Raw genomic sequence first — 446 nt, 5'->3', positions numbered from 1 at the left:
ATATATATAAATTTTTCCTTTTTAGTCAGTTGCAAACAGGACAAGTAAAGTCTTAAGGAAAGCTGAAGAAAGCTGTTCTCTGCACTTCCAAGAGACCAGACTATACTTCCAGAGTAATGTTGTGTTTGTACTAGATACCAGCCAGAGCAGCCAGAATGACCTGCTCATATCCAGATCTCTCTCTCTCTCATAGACTTCCAGGAGCATGTTTTTCCTCGGTAAGGGTCATTTATATAACAGTATCATTTAATACAAGTACCTTATTAAATGTTTCTGTAGTTTTTGTCAAGTATTTGGAGCTGGATGCTGCACACTGCTGGTGGACGAGGAGATTCCTCTTCTATGTAAAGCACTTTGAGTGCCCAGAAAACACTATATTAATTTAAGGAATTATTAATTCATTATTATTTAAATCTAACCAGTTTCTTCAGTCAATCACAATACTA

Source organism: Cyprinus carpio, chromosome A4 (genome assembly GCF_018340385.1).
Source record: "Cyprinus carpio isolate SPL01 chromosome A4, ASM1834038v1, whole genome shotgun sequence".
Classification (NCBI taxonomy): domain Eukaryota; kingdom Metazoa; phylum Chordata; class Actinopteri; order Cypriniformes; family Cyprinidae; genus Cyprinus; species Cyprinus carpio.
Note: the sequence above shows the minus strand (reverse complement) of the source record.